Source organism: Gorilla gorilla, chromosome 13 (genome assembly GCF_029281585.2).
Source record: "Gorilla gorilla gorilla isolate KB3781 chromosome 13, NHGRI_mGorGor1-v2.1_pri, whole genome shotgun sequence".
In the NCBI taxonomy this organism is placed as follows: Eukaryota; Metazoa; Chordata; class Mammalia; order Primates; family Hominidae; genus Gorilla; species Gorilla gorilla.
This window is the reverse complement of record NC_073237.2, coordinates 13,301,370-13,310,035: the sequence shown is the minus strand read 5'-3', so window position 1 is coordinate 13,310,035 and position 8,666 is coordinate 13,301,370.

The window sequence follows — 8,666 nt, the reverse complement described above, 5'->3', positions numbered from 1 at the left end:
TTTGGGAGGCTGAGGTGGGCGGATCACAAGGTCAAAAGATGGAGACCATCCTGGCCAACATGGTGAAACCGTCTCTACTAAAAATACAAAAATTAGCTGGGCGTGGTGGCATGCACCTGTAGTCCCAGCTACTCCGGAAGCTGAGGCAGGAGAATCGCTTGAACCCAGGAGGCGGAGGTGGAGTTTGCAGTGAGCCAAGATAGCGCCCCTGCACTCCAGCCTGGCGACAGAGCAAGACTCTGTCTCTAAATTTAAAAACAAAACAAAACAAAACTTTAGTCTGGAGTTGAGAATTCAAAACAGGAAATCAATTCTGTAAGTTCCTAGGTGACTAAAAATCTACAAGGCAAAAAGTTCCATACCTAAAACTTGTGATTAAGGAAAAGCTATTTTCCAGTTTTTTTTGCTACATTTCAAAGAGAAAAGCTTTAAAAAGATGAAAAAATAGCACAATACCTATCACATTGTCTACATTGCAGAATAAGATCTTTCTCTATAGTTTCAATAGCAGACTGGACAGGAAGATAAGCTTGCACAAGGAGCGCACTGTGTGTAATTGTTCTGCCATTCACATCTTAGAGCTGCAGATGTTGCTCCACAGTGTCTGCACCAAACACACCTGAAATCCAAATCCCCCCGAAAAGTCTCAATTTTATTTTCTTAGTTATTCAGTTACTGTAATTCAGGAAGCTACATACGAACATAATGGGGCAAATGATTTAATGTGTATGTGAAAATTTTTCTGATTAGTGGTATCTATCATAGAATATGTGTATTATTCAATTAAATAGGTATGGCTAATTTTTAAAAACTAAAGTGGTATGAGAAAGCTCTGAACTTGAAAGACTGACAAGGCAAACAAACCCTAGAGAACCATTTGCACTTCCAGCCTCGTTTGGGAACTGCCTGCAATGGAGGGTCTAGGCACTAGGTATGATAACTTATGTCACAATCATCACACAGCAGGAGTCTTCCTGGGTCAGTTGCCTTCCCACAGGCCTCACACACAGTGCACTCAAGACACCTCCAACCTTTGCTAAGAACCACTTTAGTGATCTGTGAAAGAAACAACCAATCCATGTGATTTATGCATTAACCTAACATAATCAAATATACTATATAAATTAATATGGTGCTTATGTACCTAGAAGCAGAAAGGGGCAATCAACTAACATTTATTGAGCACCTACGGAGGCCCATTACTGGGTTGGGCATGTTCATACACGCTTTTAGGAGCCTACTGAACAGAATAATAGAAAATGGCACATATTTTAATGCCTTTTTAAAGTCCACATAATTACCTTATGCTGTACATTTAATGTCCACTATATTTATAGATATAGTGACCAGATTTTAAAGAAATCAAGTAAGCTTCACTATTATTGATACATAATTTGAAAATACATCAACAAAGTCTCCATCTACATTTCCATGCTTAGAATCAATAGAAAAAATACCAAAAAAATTAATGTAAAGCATGAGTTCTTAGGGACATTTTATGATCTTAGAGGATTTCTATTTAGACTATGAAGCTAGGAATTCTGAAGTTCACATTCACTCCTCTGTTTATTCTCCCCTCTCTCAAGGGTATAAGTTAGCAGAATATTTGGGAATCTCCAAATCCCTAACAAACTCCTGAAGGAAACCACACCATGTAATATTAAGATTGCGGAACTTCTTTAACATCTCAAAAGACTAGGATCGTCAGACAGAACCAATCAAGTGCCCACATTATAATGAAACAGCAAGTAATGAGGGTACGGAATAAAAATTCAGATCATGAGGTACATGAAAGCCTAAAAGCTACCAGAGAAGAAAATAAAAGAGTTAAATTCAAAGGAACACCCATCAGAATGGCACAAAACTTCCCAACTCCAGATGCTAGAAGAGTATAAGTTTCCAATTCTACAGGAAAATACTTTTCAAAGTACAATTCTCAACCTAGCTACACAAGCAACTATGTGTGAAGAGAGAATACGTTGTAGACACAGGAAGACTCAAAATTCAGCTCCTTCATTCTCCTTCTAATAAAGTTACTTAGAGATATGCGGAACAGAATGAGGATGTATTACAAAGAAAAGGAAGACTTGGGATCTATAAATCAACAGATCCAACAAAGAACATCAGGCCAGGGAAGTTTAAGGATGAGAACAACACACCCAGAAGCCACTGGCACATATCAGAGCAGGAGAAGGGAATGTCTAGAAGGAGGGTAGGACTTCTCCCAGAAAAAAACAGTACTTTAAAAAATAATCTTATATGATAGTTCTATAGTAGGCAAAAACAAAGAACGAATGGAGAGTCACTATTACTTTCTTGTTATTAAAAACTCCATGAAAGACAACAGAAACTCATAGTATACTGTTTAGATCTGCAGTGAACATTTACTGAGTCATAACCAACACCTTATTAATTGAACTAAACATAGTAATACAACTATATTGGGAGAAGGAAGGGGGTGTATTTTAAGACCTAAATCAGAATTTATTTATTCATAGCAGAAAGTCAACAAAATCTAGCATTGATAAAGCGGTAAACCAGTTGATTATTTAGAGCTGTAACATTAACCACAAGAAAAAACACCTGAAAAGATTAAAAGTGATTGCCTCAGATGTGGAGGTAGAGTAAGACAAGAGTTGGTTGTTCATTACAAGGCCTTTTTTTTTTTTTTTTTTTGAGATGGAGTCTTGCTCTGTTGCCTGGGCTGGAGTGCAGTGGTGTGATCTCAGCTCACTGCAACCTCCGGCTCCCATGTTCAAATAATTCTCCTGGCTCAGCCTCCTGAGTAGCTAGGACTAGAGGAATGAGCCACCACACTCGGCTAATTTTTGTATTTTTAGTAGAGATGGGGTTTTACTGTGTTGGCCAGGCTGGCTTGAACTCCTGCCCTCAAGTGATCCACCCACCTCGGCCTCCCAAAGTGCTGGGATGACAGGTGTGAGGCACCACACCCGGCCCGTTACAAGGCTTTTAATGTCATTTGATCTTTAAACATGTATATTTATTATTTTGATTAGCTTATTGATTTTTAAGAATTTGTCTTAGATTACCAAGTTAGTATGTTATTTGCCCAAATGAAGGAAATGGCCTGGGGTAAGATCAGGGTGGCTTAGAGCAGTAGCCAGCAAACATTTCCAATAAAGGGCCAGAGAGTAAACACAAAGTTTTGAGGGCCATATGATCTGTTGCAACTTTATAAAAACTCTGCCAGTGTAATGCAAAAACCGCTACAAATATATGTAAACAAAAGAACATGGCCATATTTCAATAAAAGTTTATTTGCAAACACAGGAAATGGGCCAGATTTAGTCTATGGGCCAGTCTGCCTGACCCTGGCTTAAACAATGACCTGAAGACAAAGTGGCAGACAGATCTGAGGTGTTTAGTGGCAGAATTTTTAAAATATTTATCTTCATTCCTATTAAGTTTTCTTCACAGATACCTGCGGTCCCTTTTACAACCAAACTCTCAAGTTTCTCCGCTTATATTCACTCTTCAAAACACTACAGTCTAGTCTCTACACCCACATCCACTCATAACTGCTTAAGCCAGGCTTGTCAAGACCTTCTTATTCTCAAATCTAATGGAAACATTAGTGTTTGTGTTTCTTGACTTCTAGTACTTCAACACTTCAACAATTTCTCCCTCTTTGAAATTTCCTTTTAACTTAGGTACTGGGGTTGTACTATCATTTTTTTCTTCTGTTGAACCAGTTTAGCCTTAGTTTTAAAAGTTTTTTCAAATAAGATGTCATCCAGGATTCCATCCATGGTACCATGTCCAAAGTTGTTACAGATATGTTTTATAATCTAATACAGATACATGCTTCAACAATAATGGAGTAGATGGGACCAGCCTGTTCTCCCATAAGATAGTAGAAAATTGGACAAAGTGTATGAAACAACTGTTTTCAGATATTGGACAACACATAGTAAAGGAGACAGTGGTCTCTGAGAGGAAGGAAACACTCAGGGAGTCCTATGATATTCTGCCTAGAAACATTTTCCAGAACGCTGCCCAGGGAGGGAGAACCTCAGCAGAGTACAATCAATGGCCTCGCTGAGGTTAGGGAAGGTGAGGCAGTGGAATTTGCAGGACACAGTACTCAAAATGAAGAAGCAATAAGGACTAAGAGCTCCAGAAATCTACAAAGGATCCCCTGAAGTCTTTGGTGGAACACCAAGCCGTACTTCTAGAAGCCCAAAGACCCACAACCAGGGGAAAGTACATCTACTGGGAATTTGTAAGCTGCACAATTACCAGAGCTTGCAAAAGGCTCAAAGACAAGTGAAGCACAACCAGTCAGAGTACAAAGACACTGGTGAACAGGGGGTAGAATTCAGTAGTGATCCCAGAAACTTAAGTATAGGGTTAAACTAATGCTAGGACTGCAGCTACCAAAACGTGGACTAGGGAACCCCAGTGGGTCTGTAAAGTTAAAACAAGTTTAAATAATACTAAGATTTAATTTGCCTTTTTTCACTTTATTCACAATTATACAGTGGTGTTTATAGAAGCTACATGTTGTATCATAATATTACACTGACATTGTACAGGTTGTGCTTCTGTAGTCTTGTGTTACAAAATGTTCCTAGTTTTAATTTCTAAAATGCTGAATAGTCCATAGTTAAAATCCTCATGAACAAAAACTACGGCATCCCCAGTAATTTTAAAGAGTGTTAAGGTTCTAAAACCATAAAGTTTGAAAATATCCACCTTAGAGTGAAGGCTTTCTAGACTTGCCCCAGCAAGCTTAAAAAGAAGCTTCAAAGGTATCAAGCTTATCCACAAACAATTGCTTCCTGCAATAAAAATGCAAGCTGAGCCAATTCACATATCCCTAGTATATTTCTAGATACTGCTGTATTTCTCAATGAGACTGCAGTATTCTATACTGTCCAAAACAGTGTTGTGTAAAAGGAACCACACATAATTTTTAAAAACAGGAATAACTAGGTGTCTGATAGTGCACTAATTGTCCAAACTTAACTTATGTAAGTCGTACTCATCTGTAAAATGGGAATTCGGTAATTGTTGGATGGGTTAAAAGAAATATATTACTATCTTGAAAGGGATCTTATTCAATTTCCTTAGGTCCAAAACATTAAGTATTCTAAAAAACAAAATCTAATGATAGCAGCTACTTTTATACAGAATATAAAGCACAAAGAAGAAAAGAAACATGTTTTATGCATATATAACTTCATTTTTAATTGGCTTTATATACTCTGTGTTTTTCAGTCACATACCATGAGCAACTAATTTTTAAAAACTACATAAATTAACCGTACTAGTCTTCTATTTTGGATAGTATTAATTACAATCTTTCATTTTGATTCCTAAATTCACAAAAACCTGTATTACCCTATAAAATAAATACTACTGTAGTTATCAACAAAGAATTCTGAAGGAGATAATGTTGATTGGCTTACTATACTGACATTTTACTGACAATGATATAACACAGTGATGTCTGAAGGGCAGGGAGAATGGTATAAAAATCACTCATGATTCACAACCTATTATTGAAACTGAGGTTAGTATTTATATTACAAGGTATGGCAATACTAGAAAAGATTTCCTTGTGGAGTATACAGTTTAAGACCTCTGCTGTACAGCTATACCTCCATGCTTGCTTCCAGTGGCCATGACACTTTACTCAAATATGTAAGTTTTATTAAGACTGAGTTCTTAAAAAGAAAAAACCAAGAACCTTAGATACAACTAGTGAAGTATTGAGACCTGTCCATATTTGAAACCAAGCACACGATACCACTTAAAAGGTTCCCCAGAAAGCCTCTATCCTGAAATGCTTGAAAGTGAGCAGTGCTGACTCTCGATTATTACCAATTGCATTAAATATGACACTTGTTTTGTTTCTTTTGGCTATAAGGAGAAAATGTCATTTTGTGTATGAGTGAGCACAGAGGAGAGAGAATGTGGGAAAGAACAGAATGGGCTAATAATTTTTTACTAAATACTCCAGTTCTCAGCTTTATAAATCAACAGACAAAATGAATCAGCTAAACCTAAAATCTTTGTGAATAGTATAAATTGTCTTTTAAATTAAATGCATATATTTTTATGTTTTACTTTTTCAAGACAAAAGCAGGATATTAGTACAATATAAGATTTATAGAGAAGCAAATTTCTTCAGATAGCAAACCCTTAAAAGCAGTATTTAAAGTACTTAAATACTGTCACATATGTTTAATAATCATAATACTTAATTGTGAGAACTGGGAGCTCATGTTACTACTAAAACCAAATAAAAATTCAATACATATTTGTTAACTCAATTTAAGGATGTTTACCTTAATAGTGACACAGTATGGATGATAACACTGACCACACTGAGAACAGGCAAGTAATCTTCCTTCTGCTCCTTGGCCAAAACTGCCACAAACTACAGACATATCCTGAAGTTAAGAAAACAGAACATATTTTAAATGGAGACTAAGCTAAAAACCTACAAATTTTACTTTAAAAATACCTTCTTAACTAATACAGCTCTATAGCTAAATATTGGATCACTTCTGTGTATATGAGATAAAGCAGAAATATACAAGGAGGAATTCAATGAGGAAGACAGTAAATTGTCAAGTTCAAACCTGATTCAAAGTGAATTTGTCACTGCTGGAAAACAACACAACCGTAGTGTGCATAGAGTTTTCTTCATCATCCTTATTTGATGAAATATCTGCAGTAGACACCTATAAAAATCAAAATACACAAAATACAAAGTTATATTTTTCACTTGTTTTACACTTAACTGGAAAGCTTCAGAAAATTCATAATCAAAACATATATTTTTGCTAAGGTCTAGAATAACAATTCCAAATATTAATGCTAAGATACTACAGTAAAATGGAGTCATGACATTTTATTATTCAACTCATTCTCTCTTTAGAGGTAGAATTCCTTTAGACCAAGAAGTAATGAGAAAATATAATAAACCTGTCTTAGAAAGACTTGATTATGCAGAATTCTAATCAAGAAACTATAAATGATAATATAAGTATGTACACACACAAATCTATCACTATTTTAATGACACACACTTGGGATCTGCAATGTAGTTAGTCTGAACTGAGATGTCCTGCAAACATAAAATACAGCACATAATTACATATTACATGTTGAAATGGTAATATTTTAGATATATCGGTCAAAATGGAAGGCATTAAAATTAATTTCGCCTGTTCACTATAACCTTTATTTTGTTTCGAGATGAGTTTCACTCTTGTTGCCCAGGCTGGAGTGTAATGGCGCGATCTCGGCTCGTTGCAACCTCTGCCTCCTGGTTCAAGCTGTTCTCCCTGCCTCAGCCTCCCAAGTAGCTGGCATTACAGTTGTCCACCACCATGCCCAGCTAATTTCTGTATTTTTAGTAGAGACGGGGTTTCACCATATTGGTCAGGCTGGTCTCTTAACTCCTGACCTCAAATGATCCACTGCACCCAGCTCACTGTAACTTTTCAATGTGGCTACTAGGAAGTTTTAAATTGCATATGTGGTTCTCATTATATTTCTATTAGCACCGCTTTAGAATATTATTTTTAATAACATCCAAATTTCAGTATCAGCCAAATGATTATCAACCAATATTGTTCAGTCTGGACTTAGTTCTATTTGACTAAATCAACTAAGTACCCACTGGTTTGTTAATAATTTCTAGAGTGATTATGAAACAAAATAAAGCTCTGAACTAGAAGTTGTAGAAAGAAGACAAGGAGGGCACTGCCAAAATCATAAAATACAATCCTGTTTCTTTAAAAAGCTTATAACCTAAGCCTGGAAAGACAGAGTTGAAACACAACAGGTTATGTTCAAGGTCAAAACATAAAACAACTGAATTACTTTTCTTGAGGAACAACTGAAAGAAGATTAACCAGCTGGGTGTGGTGACTCATGCCTATAATCTTAGCACTGTGGGAGGCTAAAGTGGGTGGATTGTTTGAGCTCAGGAGTTGGAGACCAGCCTGGGCAACATGGTGAAATACTGTCTCTACCAAAAATACAAAAAACAGCCGAGCATGGTGGCACATGCCTGTAGTCTCAGCTACTCAGGAGGCTGAGGCAGGAGAATCACTTGAACCCAGGAGGCAGAGGTTACAGTGAGCCAAGATTATGCCACTGCACTCCAGCCTGGGTGACAGAGTGAGACCGTGTCTCCAAAAAAAAAAAAAAAAAAGGAAGGAAGGAAGGTTGGTTGGTTAACTAAATAGAAGGACTACATCTCAGTATTTTTCAATACAAATACATTTAAAAGCAGTTTTTTTTGTTTTTTTGTTTGTTTGTTTTTGAGATGGAGTCTTGCTATGTCACCCAGGCTGGAGTGCAGTGGCACAATCTCAGCTCACTGCAAGCTCTGTCTCCCAGGTTCACGGCATTCTCCTGCCTCAGCCTCCCGAGTAGCTGGGACTACAGGTGCCTGCCACCATGCCCGGCTAATTTTTTGTATTTTTAGTAGAGATGGGGTTTCACCATGTTAGCCAGGACGGTCTTGATCTCAAGACCTCATGATCCACCCACCTCAGCCTCCCAAAGTGCTGGGATTACAGGCATGAGCCACCGTGTCCAGCCTAAAAGCAGTTTTAATGGATAGTACTAATGCTTTATAAGAGCAATTTATAGTCATATGAACCCTAATGACTACAAGTGTT